Genomic DNA, 18,378 nt, shown 5'->3' with positions numbered 1-18,378 from the left:
CCTAATGTTGTCAAAGATTACATAGAAAGACCCTTGATGGTAGAACATCCTGTAGAATTTATACCACCTCCCTTGATGGAAGAACATCCTGTAGAATATAAACCTCAGGAGACAGGCAATGGTTATATTGCTTACTTAAAACAAGACTGAGGTAGAATAGCCAATAATTGGATATTTAATTTAACTGGGTGCCGCCAGGAAGATGTAGATCAAATCATTGGAAGTGATTATCAATACTTGATCTTACAAAAAGAAAGGCATCCAGAAACTGGACAACTTCATCGTGTGAGAGGATTCATTCAAATGAAAAACAGGGTTCAAGGGAGATACATGTACAGAAAGATTCATAAATTAACCTGTTTTGAGATGTCTTACAGCACCCCAGAATTGGAAAGAACCTTTTATAGACAAGGTAACTATGAAGAATATGGAGTTCTAAAACCTGATGTGAGAAACAAAGAATTAGTTCCAAGAGATTGTAGATTTACCTGAATAAAAAAACTTGTTTTTTTTTTTAAAAAATTCTTGTTGTTGTTGTTCTATAAAAACAAGGGTGTTTTTAAAAAATAGATTCATTTTACATCATGAGTCTCCAGGAGATACAAGGTGATTTACTCGACTGTGAGGTAGAAGCTATTGTTCATCAATGTAATTGTTTAACTGTAAAAGCTCATGGATTGAGTCAAAGTATTGCAGAGAAATTCCCACAAGCTAATCTCTATGCCACTCGCAGACCTCTAGGGACTAGAAATTTAGCCGTAGAAGAAGATAGAGGAATTCCAGGCACTATTAAGGTGTTTACCTCACAAACCCCTGTGGTCATTTGTTTACTAGCTAAATGGGATTATGGAAAAGCAAGTCACCGACCTAAAAGAATTTCCACTTATCAGGATACCCCACAAAACAGAGAGCAATGGTTTCAAACTTGTTTACAAGAAATGGGGGAAAGTTTACCTTACAAGACTTATGCTTTTCCTTACAAGATTGCCTGTGGACTAGCCCAAGGAAATTGGATTCATAATAGACATTATATTGAACAATTTGTACACACTTATGAAAAACATGTGTACATTCTTCATCATCATCATTAATTGTATGTTTTCATGTGATGTAAAAAATAAAGAAGAAAAAAATACCTTTTTATCTGTCATACTCTGTTTTAAACCGGAGATGAATGTTCTCTGTAATCTCATGCACTCATAAGCAGATCTCTGGGGGGAGGCAGTAGAAACACTCAAGTAGTTTTTCTTCTTTCCCCTGTGATATAATGTCAAATAGTTAATGGAAAATTCAGAAATTCATCAGTAATTGGATTTAAAACTTGCTATCTTTATGATATTGATTTCCATTATCAGATTTATTTTTTATCCATTTTAAAAATATAAAACATTTTAAATAATTATCTTACTAATAATGAAAATAAATTAAAATGATATTTCATTGAAACTTTTAAGATTCAAGTTTTTGTTTTTTATCATAATTGATTCACTGTGTATTTCCCCAAAGGAAGACCAGCACCCAGGCTTCACTTCACTTAGAGAATGGAATATAGATGGTTAGGAACAAAACATATCTTCCAGGTTGAGGACTGTATAGAAAAAATAAAACCCATTTTTTGTTATTATGATTTAAATTACATGAGACCAGGCCTCTTATAAATGTAAGGCAAAAATAATATCTCTTATATATATGGATTCCTATATTCTAATAAAATGTCATTTGTAAAAAATGTATTTTTTTTTAAAGACAGATTTATTTAGGATCAACTTTTAAATGATGACATGAATAGCAGGCCATACTTTCAGCACATGACAAAACATTATCTCAAATTACACAGAAATGGGTTATTTAGCATAGCTGACATTAAACATATAGGTGAGGGATAACATAATCACAATTATAAACAATGTGAAACAACTTTAAACGACCTACACGGTGGATTACAAGCCTTTTTCACTGGGGTAAAATCTTTGCCGAAATTCGCCATGACCGCCGAACCCGACTGTATAAAGATGAAGTCATAAAAATAACATAACACTGATATAGTATTACATGATTTTTTTTTATTTTATTTCTTAAAAACTAACAATGCTTCTAACTGTCGAATTCTCCTCCGAAATCGTATTCGATCCGCTACTAGGGCCATCTAGGGACTTCTCCGGTCCTCGGGGGGTAATTCGTAGATTTGATTGAGGCTGTTATTAAACGTCACGGATTTCCTAGCCTGTGTGAAATTTCCAGGTATTTCATTCCGTATTGAATACATACTTTCTCCATCGCATCTATGTTCTGCCACAGTAAAATCACTTTGCCCGCTTGGGGATGGGTCAGGAAACTGTAAGGCTTTCCGAAATAACGGGTCAGGTTCAGTCCGTACCATTTCTGGGACAGAATTGTTTTCATATGTCGACATAGAAAATGTATGGTAGCTAGTCTCCCCATGGTCGTCGCATGATGTGATAAGGCTAGGCATTGTAACCACAAATCCTGAGGGGTTTCCATGATAGTGCTCGCTTCCTGAAATACTCGTTCTGCCTCCGGGGGTAGAGCCTCTTGGTGGTTTTGTGCCCATCGTACTAAACAATCATACCCATCCAAAATCAGAGAGTGAGTGTGTATCAGGGTTGACATGATAGTCGATTGTGAAGAAAGGATCAGATTTTTCTTCTCATTTATATTGCCCGTAGAAAACGTAGGTAAAACGTATTTTAGCACACGGCCCTGACTTGAATCGCTGCCAAGTATTACCTGTGTAGTCAGCATATTTTTTTGCACACGGGCCCCTGACTTGAATCGCTGCCAAGTATTTACCTGTGTAGTCAGCATATTTTTTTGCACACGGGCCCCTGATTTGAATCGCTGCCAAGTATTACCTGTCTAGTCAGCATAAAAAAAAAACGTAGGTAAAACGTGCACACACCCACACCAGGTATATGAAGTGCAGCTGGAATTTGACGATTATTCTTGCTTGGCATTTCGAACTTGACAGACGTGAAAAATATTATGGCAGAAGCAATGATGAATACCCCACACAACCCCAGCTATGTGATACCTGAAGGGTATGTAGGAGCCCCCATGCCAGAGTCACAGGATGCAGTGGGATTAGATTTGGGTATGTATAATCTTCCAGCATATGCGAATAAAGAAGATATGGACATGTTGAATACAACTCTGGCTGGGATTGTCAACATGCTGTCTGGTCTTGACAACAAGCTGACTGATCTGAAAAGTTACATCACTAAAATGAAAGGAGGAAGCACTTACCAGAAAAAAGAAGGACAAGGGGGATCGGGAGAAAAAAAAGAAAACTAGACAGACGGATCCATGCTACATCTGCAAAGAGTTAGGGCATTGGGCCCCAGATTGTCCCCGAAAAAAACAGGATTCGTGCTACAAGTGCGGGAAATCTGGTCATTGGGCTAATCAGTGTACAGAGAATGAGGAGGATCAACAATTTGTCAAAGAAATACAAAAACTGGAGAAAAAGCCTCAGGAACCCAAGAGGAAACTACCCCTGATGACTGAAAAGGCCCAGAAGAAGAAAAAGTAAATGATTGTATTTTCATTCTGAATAGAATTGCTGTGTTCTTTGTTTTGTCTTTTGTTATTTGTTATTGTTTTGAGGAAATCCAGTTTAAACTGGTTTTAGGCTAGGCTGAGCTTTTGACTGTGAATGCGTGACGTCACAATAACATTCTTGAATAGTTGCCAAAATCGTAGTAGCAGCGTTGTGAATCGTCATAGCAGCGTAGTGTATCATGTAAACATAGTGTAAACACACCCCTATATTTAGGGCTATATGTACTGAATTGACCCAGCTATCCCCCAGACCCCCTAATCTGTACTCTCTTGACCCACCTATCCCCCACAGGGGCTGCACTCCCTTGACCCACCTATCCCCCACAGGGGCTGCACTCCCTCGACCCGCCTATCCCCCACAGGGGCTGCACTCCGTTGAACCCCCTATCCCCCCAAGGGGCTGCACTCGCTTGACCCGGCTATCCCCCCAGCCCCAAAAGTGCACTCAGTTGACCCGGCCATCCAGGCGCCTTATACTACTCTGAAGGTTTGGCTTACACGTACTTGTTATTATGACGTCATTTACGTAAAATGACGTTGATTCTAACCGTTGCTGCTGAAATGGACGAGTAGTATCTCAATATATTGAATTTATGATAGTATGAAAATAAACTTTTGAAATGAAATCGTGTACATAGAGCATATTCAATAGTAATAATACCGGTATTATAGGCCTAAGTAACAACTCATTTATTTGAAAATTCATGGCGTCATCGCTTGTGTATGAAATTCACTTTGTTAAGGTCTTCCGTTTCCAACGGAAGACCTTCTACTGATTCTGTTGGTAAAGATTATTATTCTTTTTTTTTCCTTCTACTTCCTAGACGCCAACTTTGAGGCCTCATATCTCACTCATTCATCAACGGATTTCATTCAAATTCTCAGACATTGTAGACATTATTAAACTCTATCAGAGTGCTATCTAACATTTCAAAAATTTACTTCCGCTTTTGAGTTATTCCCCTTTAAACGAAAATTTATAGGCTTTCGTTTCCGGATAAAGGCTCAGAGACCACAAAAGCTGGAGCAGAATTTTTACTGATTTTAGGTAACAGAAGGATTGAAGTTGTGTACATCGGTTTTTGTTTTTCGATTTCTGTATTCAAAATGGCGTAAAATAGGGGTAAAAAATTAGAACGCCTAAAAGAGCGAAAATTTACACATATTTTCCTTTTTATCTTGAAAACTAAAATATTTTGTTAAGACAAAATAAACAACAGTTGTGCATAATTGCAAGGGCTTTCATATAATAATATTGAAAAGGGGCTGGCCCCTATAATTAGGGATCAAGGGACTTTGAAAGTTTTTGCTTTATAACTCAAAAACGGTAAATATTTCGAAATGACTATCGATTAAAAAGTTGTGTTTTAACATCTTACTGATCTCATGAAATTGTTATTGTGTTCGAGTCTTGTTTTTAATGAGCTGGTACATGACCTATATATGCACAGGTAATTCTTTTCACTCAGCACGTAAATGAGAGCTCCTCATGCGTGTAACAAAAGCAAGCTTACTATAAATTATAAACATGGCTACATTGGATGCTAATATTCTTCAGAATAAAGTTCTTGAAGTGTTTTTGCTTTTTTTCTTACAAATTATAATGTTTTTCACTGACAACTTTCCCTTCTATTTCATTAAAAAAAAACAAGTCTACTAAAAAGGGAAGAAATATAATCTTTTCTTCTTATCACATAAAACCAAATATAGTATTCCTGTGGCTTACATGATTGTGATGGCGGATATACAGAAATACTATGGTAAAATTCCGCACGTTTATTAGTTAGTGGTCGCCAAATATATAACAAGAATACAGTGACTTACAGAGGATTGGTAACACGTCTTGTCAGTTCAACAATCAGCACAAGAGAGAGAGGGTGTTACGTCATAGTCCGCATCAGTGCAGGACACGTGATCGGAGGCTACTAGGGAATTCGTCCCCAGCTCCTCCAGGACCACTACACAGCTCCCCATTTTATAACAGGGCGTCCCAGCCCGTAATATATGTATACAATGGGGCAACTAAGATGTACAAACAATAATAATAATTAACACCTAACAGGGCCTATCTTACAAACATACACATGCATTCACACAATAATAAAGCTTTAAACATTAATGTTTCTATAATAAAAAAAATCACAGATTTAACAGTTCATATCACACAGTCACTCATCCTCCGCGTCGTCTCGGAACACCACGAGGTCCCTCGTTGTAACCCTCCGACTCATGTCGTCTACCAAGTGGTCCAACGTTGATATATCCGTTCACTTTGACGCCCCCCCCTTTCCGTTTCAAAACTTGCACAAGGAGAAGTTTCAAAAACACCAACAATGATATTCATCAAATGCAGACTGTTCAACCCTGAGGATCTTTATTTCAGAACTCAGGGAACAAAAACCATAGATAAAAATATGTTTTTAAAAAACTTTATTGATTGTTATGGAGATGTCGCGATGTACAGAGGAAACGCGGTCGACTTGGCAAGTTCTTGAATCTGGAATAGAAAAAAAAGTTATCAGCATTAACATGATTAAAACAGGTTCAAAATTTAATAATCAAGTTTTCTATGAAATAAAAGATGTGTTTTTGTTAAAAGTTAAAAGCTTAGGGAAATTTTTTTTTTCAATGCAGATTATATAGAAGATCAAGAGTTGTCTTTCCGCGAATTGTGTCCCTTGAATTATTTCCCTTGTAAGAGTCATCAAAGCGTTTGAAATCGGAGTTGTGTATTGAGGAGAGATTAGCGTACACAAAAACATAAAAAGTGCAAGGGCAAAACGATGATGAATTGAGATAAATTTTACAGGTATTGTTTTATTATCGAACGGTTTCTCGGAAAAGTGATGCTCATTTGTTGAGAATGTCGCATTTAATTAATAATTTAATGTTAAAGTTGGAAAATGCCGACCTTGATGGGACACTGCTCAACTTTTAACTTAATTTATAAAAATGTGCTGCATTTCCACTGTATGAGCATTGATTTTCTTTAATTTTGGAGAATTTCGTATGTGATAATTTAAAAAATGGGAACCATGGCGCTTGGCTTGCCCTTGCACTTTTCATTTGAAATTGAACCTATGTATTTTCAGTGAAGAATTGGTTACCTTGTCACGTGAAAGTCACGTGACTGACCTAGTTATATGCTTGAGTAAGATCAATCCATGTAGAATGTATATGAAAAGAAATGTGTCATATGGCATTAATTTATGGGGGTAAAAAGTTTAATTTGCGTACCCCCTTGTTTCTGGCAGTGTTTACAAGCCGTATGTTGCCTTAACTGTACTGCGAAACGCAGTCTAGGAGATTCTGAATTCCCATCAGATAAATAATAGAGAAGTCCTTCAATTTCCAAAAATTTCTGTTCTTCAAATTTAGTAGCCTTACCTCTTTCGATTCTTTCACTTAACTTAACAATTTGTTCGTCTGATTTTTGTATCTTTTGAATATCGATACCTTCTGGTAAATCTATAAATGGCTTAATTAAATCATCAGGAATCGTGAAATCAGAGTTGGCAAATCGTTTAGGTTCAATTCGGTTGGAATTTATTGCACTTACGTCAAATGTGTTATCATTAATGTCCGGGTCAGTCTCATCTCTATCCTCCTGATTACTTTGGTCCAACTTACCAGATGGAAGTCTTGAAAGTAAGTCTGCGCAACAATTATACCTACCTTCAATATACTCAACCTTACAATTGTACCCAGCTATACTTAATGCCCAGAGTTGTATTTTCTTGTTTTGCATAGGAGCATCTAATATATATTTTAAGGGTTTGTGATCGGTTTTAATAGTAAATGTTGCATTATGCAAGTAATGATCTAACTTTTGTAATGCATAATATATTGCATAGGCTTCTCTTCCTATGGTAGACCATTTTACTTGTGTTTTCCCCAGTTTATGAGAAAGATAATAAATGGGTTTCTCCTCTCCCTCATCTGTTTTCTGTGTTAAGCAAGCCCCAATACAGTTATCACTAGCATCTGTGTACAAAACATAAGGTTTGTTGACATCCGGATATGCAAGTAAAGGTACCACGGTTAAACTTTCTTTTAGGAAATCAAAAGCAACATGACATTGTTCCGTCCACTTCAATCTTGAATACTTACGTGTAAGATCGATCAGTGGTTCTGCAATCTTAGAAAAGTTTGGTATGAAACGACGATAATAACTACACATACCAATGAACCCTCTAACCTCTCTTACCGTAGCTGGTGCTGCTAGTGTTCTGATAGCTTGAATTTTCTTTTTCTGGTTTGACACCTTCTGAATTTATTACAAACCCGAGATATTCAGTTTCCTGTTGGAAAAACTTACATTTCTTCAATTTTAGTTTAAGACGATGCTGACGAATTCGGAGAAATATTTCTTGAATGTGCTTTTGATGTTCTTCGGCTGTTTTCGAATTTATAAGAACATCATCGAGATACGCAGTCGCAAAACTTTCACACCCTTGTAAAACAATATTCATTAATTCCTGAAAAATTGCTGGTGCGTTACTTAAACCAAAAGGCATTCTATTAAAATGAAATAAACCTTTATGACATGCAAACGCAGTTTTCTCTTTACTTTCTTCGTCTAATTGAACTTGCCAATATCCGCTTTTTAAATCGAGTGTGGTAAAATATTTAGATTTATCTAATAAACGTAGAATATCATCAATGAGCGGTAGCGGATATGATGCGGGTGTTACAATCTTATTCAATGATCGGAAATCTACGCACATTCTCTGTGTTCCGTCTTTCTTTCCCACGACTACTAACGGAAATGACCAAGGTGACTGCGATCTAGTTATTATTTTTGCGTGTAGCATTTCTTCAATAGCTTTATCAATGATTTATCTTTTATTCAAAGGAGTGCGATACGGTCTATTTTTTATTGGAGGATGGTTTCCTGTTTCAATTTTCATTTTTACAGTTTTTGGTATGTCCTAACTCAATATCATGTTTTGCAAGTAAATCTTTGTTATTTTGCACGACTTTCATTACATAAGAATGATATTTCTCCGGCACGTCTATTTCTTTAAAATCTTCCGAATTACTGGAATTATTGGATAAATCTATAGTATTTATCTCACGATTGTCTGCGGATCTTGCTTTCCCGATAACAAGACCTGGTTGTAACGAGTACGCTCTGTTAGAACAGTTAACAATCAAAATAGGTACTTTACGCGTGTTTCTGACTCTATCTACTGATTCTTTTATAAATAACCCTGGTTCATCTTTGATACACTCATCTATGATTTGAATTTCAATAATTTCCCCATATTTTCTTGGAAATGCAGAACTTAATTTTGCATGATATACCACAGCCGTTTGTGGTTTAACCAAAACTCTTTTATTTATTCTAACCAAAGATGAAATATGAATATCTTCTTGTAATTTTACGTATGTTTTTCCAATCCTTAAACAACCCAAATCAAAGTACATTCTCACTCCATTCATTGTTAGCCAATCACTTCCCAAAATGACACATCTATTAAACCCTTCAGTTACATAAAAATTATGAGACAGTGGAAGCCCATTCATTTTTAAGGAAAGATTAACTCGACCTATAACTGAAAGTGATTCACCATTTGCAGCCTGTAAATATGGTTTTTCTTTTTTATTTAAATAAGGTTTTGAGATTAAATTATTGTACATCTTCTTACTTATTAGTGATACTTCAGCCCCTGTATCTATTAAAGCCCTAAACTTATTTTTCCTAAATTTTAGAAGACAGGAACTTGGATTTCCCGTTAAACAAATTTTATATACAGTTTTCCTACCACATTTATTTAACCTCTCTTCATCGGCTTCATTATGAAGAGAGCTTCTTAGTTTTCCTGTTGTTTTGAACGTTTCAAAGGATTATATTGGGGTCTAAAAGAATTTTGATGCTGATAAAACCTTCTCCCATAATATCTTTCAGGACAATTTCTGCGAATATGCCCATATTTTTCACAATGCCAACACTGTAAATTACACACCCCTTCTCTTAAACCATTAGAAACTTCTCTTACATGTACTCTGGGCCCTTGATTATTAGAATTTGGTTTATTTGCCGAAATTTGAAAGGGACAAAATCTTGCCCTGTGCCAAATTTTCCTACACCTGTGACAACGCTGATTACGAAAATGATCAATTTCCATGGGTTCTTCTTTTCGAAAAATATTTGATTTTAATTCTGGAAATCTTAATAACAAATTATCTCCCGTCGTGTTTAATACCTGTTGATTAGAAGATATGTCACCCCCGTTATCTTGAGATCTTAAAGCCAAAGGTTTGCGCAAATTTTGTTCCCTCATTGCCACCTGAGCCGCGTTTTCTAATGTTTTAGGATTTTCTCTTAAAACTTTCATTCTCAAGAAATCAAAAGATAAACCATCAGTAAAAATATCAACCAATTGTTTTTGAATTATTTCATGTTCCAAATTTTCAGACGCGTATGCATCTTCTGCGACTTGTAAAATTCTTTCAGCAAATATTTGTACACTCTCATTGGAATTTTGTCTCATCTTTCTCATGATTGCCAATGCATGTTGCACATCAGTAATTTCTGCAAATCTATTTTTCAAAAATTGTTTTAAATCATTCCAGCTAGGTAATTCACTAGAAGCTTCTATCTCTGTCAAATATCTTTTGATAAAATCTCCCACAGACCCTTTACAAGTGACATATGCTATTTTTGAAATATCTTCATTATTCATATCCGACATCTTGGCATATTTTTCTATATCTTTTATCCATTGTTTAAATTTTCCGGGATCCCCCTCAAAAGGTGTAATAACCTGATTTATGGGTACAGCAATTGCAGCAGTGACTGATTTAACCTGATTTAAAATCGAATTCATCCATTCCTTAATCTTTTTATCTTCATCATCCCCTTCATCTCCCTTTTTACTTGAAGAAGGAAAGCAATTTGAACTCATTCCCTCATTACAATTAGATTTATCATTCAAAATTTCAGTTTCAGAAAATTGTGCTGTTAAATCGTCGATAACTTTACTTAAATCATCCCCCAAAGATAGTACCTTCGCCGTAGCCATTTTTAGAAAGAATACTTTACTATTTTATCCAAATTTAGAATTTCAATAAAAATGGTCAGTTAAAAACAAGGTAGAAAAGAAAACAATGTCTTACCCTTTTCGTTTTTTTGTCTTTTCTTCGTACTTCGCCAAATCCTGGTCACGGCACCAAATTTGGTTTTGTGAACCAATGAGGAAGAAATAATTGTTTTTAGAGTTTATTTAACAGTTTAGAATTAGCAGAGAAAACAAACGTGAACCGTATAGTGGTGAAAAGCAAAGGTTAATCGCATATCGTCGTAGATAGTATTTATAATGTACAATACATAATAGTCATTTGCATATACGATAAACAACTTATTCAATAAATGGGTCTAAATCCTGGAATTTTGAGAAAACAATTTATAATCTAAACATAAGTTTTTGTAAACTGGTAGTCAGTGTCCTTGTATTAGACAAATTGAAGTAAAACTTTAATATAAACTTTAATAAACTTTAATAATGTCCAGTTATTGTTCCGGGCTTCATGTCCGAAGATAGATAAACATCCTGGTATGTTATATAGTCTTTAATCCGATTAACTGGTTTATTTACTGTTACGAAAAAGTCTTACACTTCTGTGTCCTTCTTGAATTAGGAGGTCAGTGCACTCGATAAGTACATTGTAAATAATTGATAATGCTTATTTTACTAATTAAAATATTTCTCCCAAACCCTATAGGTTTACAAAGACCTCTGGCGAAGTACCGCCACCAAACGCTTTCTGGGCAGTGTCCATAGCTCGACCCCCCATTGCTCTATAGCTTCGTCCGCTCGCTGGCAGATAGAATTGAATTCCAGCTGTGAGGCGGCTCTGAGGGAAGTTTTTCCGAATCTTTCCTCCATCCGGAGAACGACCTCTCGGAAACTTAACAGCGCGCCTCGGCGTCTGAGGATATCAAAGTACTGTAAATCACTTTTTATTCGCGATAATTTTATTCTCGCGTAATTACGCGAGACAGTGTACTCGCGAAAATTTAATTTCGCGTATAATAGTATTCCTTAAGATTATGAAACCGGGTGGAAATAAGCAACACAAACACATTCCATCTGGTTATAATACACGTGGGTTTATTGTGATGGTAGACTATTGCCCATTATGGTAAAGATGACATATAGATGACCCTGTAATACGTATTAAAATTATAAATACAAGAACAATAACTCTGCATGCAAATTTTCACAAGCAAAGCAGTTATAAAATAAAACCAAAATTCCCAATGTAAACTATTATCCTTTTCAACAACAATGTTTGTCATAAACTCATTATAAATAAATTTAGAATATTCATAGTTTCTGATGAACACAAACTAGGTAAATTTCAAATAACAGATATCCTCATGCAAAACTCTCAAATTACATGAATTGAACAAATAAAGAAAAAATGAGTTTAAATACTTTCAAAAATAAGCCATAATTCATCAATATTTAAAAAATAATGCTGTGTTCATTTTTTAAACCAACACACAGTTAACCTTACCTCCCATGAGGTGCAAAGGTCTGCTATATACAAAACTCAGCTGTCTATAGCTGTCTCAATATTATGGTTCGAGTTCTAAATGTAAAAAAATGATATACTGCTCAATGTAGGTAATTATTTGTAAAAATGAATACTTTAGGAATTTACTTCAAAACTTTATAACTTTAATGCACTCACTATCTCCATTCTAATTTTAGCAAATTATTTAGAATTAAAATAAACTCTATTTAATGCTGTTATATTTACATAATTTATTTACAGCTTTCATACAAATCTCACAAAAGACTTTCACTCCCTCATACTCAGCCTAACATTCAAACATTCACACAAAGTAGATAAAGTAAGGAAAATAAAGAAATGTGAAAACCTAAACTAAACACTAACCTGGTAAAGGAATAAACTCTGTCCACACTTATTCTAAACCTGAGAATATCAAATTCAGCTCAAAGCAAAAACTTCTTAAAACTGTACTAGAACACACACACCCATCAGAACGCTTGGGCATGAAAAACAAGAATAGAATTCCCTCCTAAAAATCACCTGACCAATCCAGAATGACCACTATCTAACCAGATCTATAATTAGCTACAAATCTACAGGTTAACCCAAAAGAAATAACTAAATACTTCACCTGTAAGACTCCATATATAATAAAATAACAAAACACATACTTTAATTCATAATTTGAATGAAATAAATCTTTATTTAAATATTTCAATTTAAACTCTGAAAATGAAAATTAAATCAAAGAAAATACCTGAAAAATAAATTGATTAAAAACATATAAAATTTCACTCTATTACAATTATATAGAGCAATAACCTCAATTCGTGAAAATTTTGTCTCGCTTATCAAGAGTCAATGACTATCTCGCGAAAATAAGGTGTCGCGAAAATTTAGTGATCTACAGTACTTAAGAGCTGCCACCTCTAGCGTAAGACGTAGGGCAAACAGAGTCGGGATCGCTCCACCGATGATACTCGGCTTAAGTGGAGAACTTCGAGTAAAATGGTCCCCATTCTACATCCCCGTTATATCTCACCCCTTTGACCTCGGCCGGAATATTCTTACTGACACAGCTACGGGTGCCAGCGGGAAGTAAACTTGGCAATAGGCTCTGATACGCGGTAGTCATTAGCGAATGACTCTGTCCTGCATTATGCAAACCCCCATAACTAGGTACAAACGACGGACTACCCCCTAATGTAACTGACTCCCCAACAAACCTACCATAGTGGCCAGCGCCCTGACCACTCGAGTTAGTAACACTAGGATGCGCGGACGCTAAGAGCAATGTCGCGGGAGTACCCACTCGGGTGCACCATGCAACCTGACCCGGAACCGGTGGGCCCGTGCTGGGAAGCACTGGGTAATCGGTCCCCCCTGACGCGAATGAACCCAAAGTAATAGTACTCGGAAGTCTCGAGGCTAAACTGTCATTGCCAAATGAAGATAGGGAATGACCTTAAGACATGTGTACATTGGGTCCCCCCACAGAGACAGGTATAGACTCTCCGCTATGTGCGGACCCTACTGGGGTACTTGCAGGCATCTGATGTCCGGGTAGTGCGCTAGGGACCCAAGGACTCCCCTGGCTACTAGTCACTACTGGCTGACTGACTTTATTATCCTGCATGGGCGGGGGTGACTGGGGCTGACTGGCCTTCATCATTCCAGCCAACATCTGTGTAATATTACCCAATTGGCCCCCAATATTTGTCTCCAATGACCCAACCTGTTTCGACATATTTGTCTCCAAGGCACCTATGTGGGATCCCATAGACCCCAGCTGCTCTGACACACTGCTGACACTAGTCCCAAGGGCATCGATATCCCCTCTCAGGGCCCCCATATCTTGACCTAGGGTATCCACCCTTTTATGTACTATACCAAGGTCACCTTGAATTTGACCCATTTCCCCTTGCATTCGGTCAACTGCTCCCTCCAGTATCTGCTGTCGTTCCTGGAGGAGGGAATAAAATGCGGACCCTCCGAAATAGCTCCTTGAGTGAGTGACATATCCCCCTCCCCATACTGAGTGATATTATCCGGGGCACTCCCCCCTGGGGCATCGGTGTACTAGCAACACCGGGGACGAACTTCACACTCTTAGCAGGCGGGACTTTCCCTGGACTGCACTCTAACGGGGTACCTATCAGACCACTCCGGTCTCCTCCCCCTCCGCGAGCATACCAGCCCCCCTCGGGTCTCAAAGTCCCCCTACCCAGACCAAACGAGCTAATCTCTCGGTCCATAACACCAAACCACAAGATAAATTTATTAAATGTACATAAAAATATCTCGCGGCTAATCCGCTGAAAGTATAAAACAATAAATCCAAATACAAAAAGACTTTAACCTTATAAAGTTACATTACACAATAAAAAGATACAAAAAATTCAAGATGGCGACGGCACTAACAACACGTGGTTAGGCCGGCACCCCGCTGCCCATACAAAAAAACCCTGGATCACAGCGTCAATATAGTATTCTTGTGGCTTACATGATTGTGATGGCGGATATACAGAAATACTATGGTAAAATTCCGCTCGTTTATTAGTAAGTGGTCGCCAAATATATAACAAGAATACAGTGACTTACAGAGGATTGGTAACACGTCTTGTTGGTTCAACAATCAGCACAAGAGAGAGAGGGTGTTACGTCATAGTCCGCATCAGTGCAGGACACGTGATTGGAGGCTACTACGGAATTCGTCACCAGCTCCTCCAGGACCACTACACAAACAATATAGTGAGAAAATAAAACATAACTAAAAAGCACATATACTATTCACAGCCATTAAGCGCACGGCTTTAACATTCACCTTGTTTGTTTACAATTATATAACGCGCCTCCCTCGAAAGCGGCGGGGCAAAGTCGGTCACTGGGAATCAATCGGCGGGTGATCCAGCGACCTACGGTCATACACAAAAAATTAACCACCACAGAATTGTTAAATTAAATCTTGATAAAATTGTTCCTTTTTATACTATCTCTGTCCCATGAAAATATTATTTTGTTCGGAGTCTTATGTATAGTACGTTTGAAAGAAAGCTAGATCCGTATTCACCGTAAACAAGGCTCCGTTCTCATTTTGATATTGAAGAATTCTTTATGCGTATAATTAAAATAAACTTGCCGTAAGTAATAAATATTTTACCACGCTCTCATATCTCTTTTTTAAATTAGGTTGTAAACGTGTTCTTTGTTTCCCGTTCCGAGAATTCAATGGTATCATTTTCCTTCTTTCCAAGAGAAAGAGTTATAGAAAAAAGTACGAGTATCTTTTATTTGTTTGAATATAAACACAAACAATTTGAACAGAATATACGCCCGGATTTCCTAAAAAAAAACTTTTGAGAGTCAAATAATACACAATTATTTACTGCGCGATTCTCATATTCATCTGGAACCCAGATTCTAAGTATGTTTGCTATTACGTAATCTATCTTTCGATTACACGCGGTCGAGAATTTCTAAAGCGACACACCGCGGTGAACCACTGACTCCGCAGTCATAGGCAAAATAATTGGTATATTCAAACCGTTCTACAACAGTAAGAAAATATTACTTTCTCTAGGTAAATTAAATCTTTCAAAAATATACATCTTAAAATGGTTTGGTTTAAGTACAAAACGCTGGGGCATTTATTTTACACGTACATTAATCAGTCTTCAATTTTTATACATTCGTTAGCTCCATGTGTAATTGATGATTCATAGCGCATGCAAGGACTGGCGATCTGCATGCAGTTACTTTACTTCAACCAATATTTATTAAAATGCATAAGCTTTGCTCTTTTCACACACAAATGAATCCGTTTTCAACACAAGTTTTCCGAAACACATTTTTTTTCATCACAGATATTAACCAATTTTAAACTTTAAAAGAGAATCTTCCGAATCGTAAGGATAGAATTATACTCAATGAAATAGATTAAACATCGATAAGTAACAGCGGCACGTGTAAACTTCATAAGTGACTTCTGCTTCACCCTGTCTATTAATTCATATTACAGGATTTATAGTCAAGTTCAAGAAAAAATGATTTTAAAGCAATGAACTAAATTTGTTTTATAATTTATTCAAAACCCGTATAAATGATTAGAATAGTGTGCAAACATTGTAATTTTGTTCCATGATTAAATATCAGCAGAAGGTTATACAATGTACATTCAAGTATTAATAAACCCACATATGTCCAGAATCGAAAATTTAAGAACTTATATATACCGGGGTGACAATCTTATCTGAATATTACAGACTTATTATGTAATTACATGCTTTTACAACTTAAATTAAACTGTTAAAATCAAAACGGGCACCAAAGTCAAACTATTTGTATCGTTTACCGTATATAACTCAGTATGTTTTTAAAATGATGAACTTATATCAAGCACAAATTACTTTCCTTGGTTTAAAAAAATACGCGTACGAGAGATAGCGATTGAGAGGCATTTTATTCAAGTACATTCAAGTTTTTACCAGCAAGTCCCTGTATCACGTATTGTCTAATTTTTATTCTGTTAAACTGTTTTAAACATAATATCCCTTTCCTATTTAAGTTTAATTTATTTGATGATTTTATTCAACTTCAAGCACAATATCATCATGTAGTACTAAAATGAAGTCCATGCACGGATGCTATTGTACATCGGGAATTTTCTTTAATCCTTTATCCATGCATTCCTCCTTCAAGGAAAATAATTATGAATGAATTGATTGAATAACGTGTATAAAACCATGTGGTTTCGGTTTGTCAACGTGTTTTAGATCATGATCAGCAAATCACAACTCCTCGGGTCTTCCTGTCTAACAGAACAACAAATAGAGCTTTTTAAAAAAGCTTACTGTCTTTAGCAACGATCTTAAACAGTAAACTGATCTACACCTATCAGGCCGTATGATTCTTTTGAATTTTGTATTTCTACATTAGCTTTTTACTGGCATTAGCCCTACCACGGTTGTCGCTCGGTCATCTCCGTAAACTTTGACTGGCCGAAAGTTTCGGCAAACCTCGGCTGATTCCATTCCCTTCTTCAAAGAAGAAAGGGGAAAAGAATAATAACAAATTGTAAGGCCTGCAAGCTATAAAAATCAAATTTCATTTATAATGAAATTAAAGAGACCTTTTTATTTATTGCTATAAAAAATACTATGTTATTAAGAATTAATTACTGCTGATTTTTCTGTTCGTTTTGTCATTTTTTTAAGATTGGAAATCTTGCAAAATTGTTAAGTCGTTCAAGTCGTACGGAAATTAGATCATCAGAAAGTTATCTCCCTTGCCTTGAACAGCATTTCAACCAATGAAATAATTGAAAATTTTCTCATCATGCAATTTCTACCAATCACAAAAGAGAGGAAGTACATAGTCCGAAGACTGTAAAAAACTTCAACTATACTATACCGTCTTCCAAGGAAAACGGTAATAACCTCAAATGTATTACGTATACATCATGACATCCCCATGCTCCTCACACCCTTTACCCAAACTTTGAAATAAATAAGGAAAGATATTTTATTTGTGGACTTTTGAGTTTAATTTTATTGAAAGTAAAGCTATTACCTAAAATACGTATTATGGAAGGGACTTTCAACCCCGTCTATCTTTCATGAATAGAAACTCCATGTTGTTTGAATATTAATATCCGGTGATGTTTTAAAATACCTCAATGTTGTTTTAACTGACCTGTGACAAAATGGAACGAGATAATGCAAATTTCAAACATCTTCATCGGCCAATGACTGAAAAGTTGTAAAATTCCTGTCACTAAAAGGTGTTTGTCTTGACACAGAGCCAAGGTTATTCTGTTAAGATTAAGGTCACTGACAGAAGAAATATTTTCTTTACTACGCTATGAATTAGTAAATGAAAATCATTGGAGGCTCTTACTTGAAACATAGATTACTTATGATTGGAGGTTTTGTCATGACCCTGATCAAATGTCTTTCTGGCAAATCAAGGTCACTGACAAAGAAAAAATGTTTAAGCATAACTTTGTAATTAATGCCCTTTCACACGGAGAGTTTAATTCGAAATATTTACATTTGCAAATGTTTTCCTTTATATAACACCACTGAAGACAAGCGTTTTTATAACTGTATAAATACAGGTACGGGGTCAAGAGAACATAGATGTGCGTTAAGATAAACGTTCGACGTAATTTCTCTGTGACGTAATAAAGGGTCAACGCGCGTTTAGTGGATAACATACATGTCGTTGGGTTTGAAAAATAACGCATTTCACACGTATAAAGTAACAATCAGGCAA

General features: G+C 36.1%; 1 long non-coding RNA gene across 1 annotated transcript; it reads right to left on the bottom strand.

Annotated features, from left to right (window-relative positions):
• Positions 1–983: 983 nt before the first annotated feature.
• On the bottom strand, positions 984–2,002 carry LOC134261362 (uncharacterized). Its single transcript, XR_009990803.1, has 3 exons — positions 1,933–2,002; positions 1,490–1,588; positions 984–1,257 (listed from the first exon to the last, which is right to left on the bottom strand). It is a non-coding gene; the product is annotated as an uncharacterized LOC134261362 (long non-coding RNA).
• Between the last annotated feature and the right edge of the window lie 16,376 nt (positions 2,003–18,378).

Source organism: Saccostrea cucullata, unplaced genomic scaffold (assembly GCF_032062105.1).
Source record: "Saccostrea cucullata isolate Sc308-1 unplaced genomic scaffold, CSIRO_AGI_Scuc_v1 ctg17970, whole genome shotgun sequence".
Taxonomy (NCBI): Eukaryota; Metazoa; Mollusca; class Bivalvia; order Ostreida; family Ostreidae; genus Saccostrea; species Saccostrea cuccullata.
This window is presented reverse-complemented; position numbering and strand designations above follow the sequence as displayed.